Source organism: Mesitornis unicolor, unplaced genomic scaffold (assembly GCF_000695765.1).
Source record: "Mesitornis unicolor isolate BGI_N332 unplaced genomic scaffold, ASM69576v1 scaffold12493, whole genome shotgun sequence".
NCBI classification, from domain to species: domain Eukaryota; kingdom Metazoa; phylum Chordata; class Aves; order Mesitornithiformes; family Mesitornithidae; genus Mesitornis; species Mesitornis unicolor.
This window is the reverse complement of record NW_010175375.1, coordinates 1,483-1,830: the sequence shown is the minus strand read 5'-3', so window position 1 is coordinate 1,830 and position 348 is coordinate 1,483. Positions and strand designations below refer to the sequence as shown.

General features: G+C 54.3%; 1 protein-coding gene across 1 annotated transcript in view; it reads right to left on the bottom strand.

Annotated features, from left to right (window-relative positions):
- The window catches only part of LOC104538236 (TRAF3-interacting protein 1-like), a gene marked incomplete at its 3' end in the record, with an annotated part of 9,965 nt that overhangs the window by 9,424 nt on the left and 193 nt on the right, over nt 1–348 (bottom strand). The window lies entirely within an intron of this gene.

Here is a 348-nt window from a genome sequence, read left to right as displayed (position 1 = left end):
CACCGGCGGCTCTGCGCATTCCCGGCGTGCCCCGCGGCGTAGGACTCATCACTGCGCAAGCGCAGAGCCGAGGTAAGCAGTTGCTAGGCACAGTGCGGCCCTAGCAACCGGCTCAGCGGCCTGGTTACGCCCTGCCTTCCCCTGCCCTGGCCTGAGGGAAGAGAACCTGGAATCGGGCCCAAAAGCCTCTTGTTCCACACGCCTAGTGACACCCCAGCCCTTTGTTTGAACAATCAGCAGACAAACAGTGCTCAGAAACTTCAATTGTACCTTTTGGTGATTTAGTGGTTTTTTTGAATTGTTCTTGAAATAAAAAAAGTAGAAAGTAAGAGCCATGAGGCACTGTCA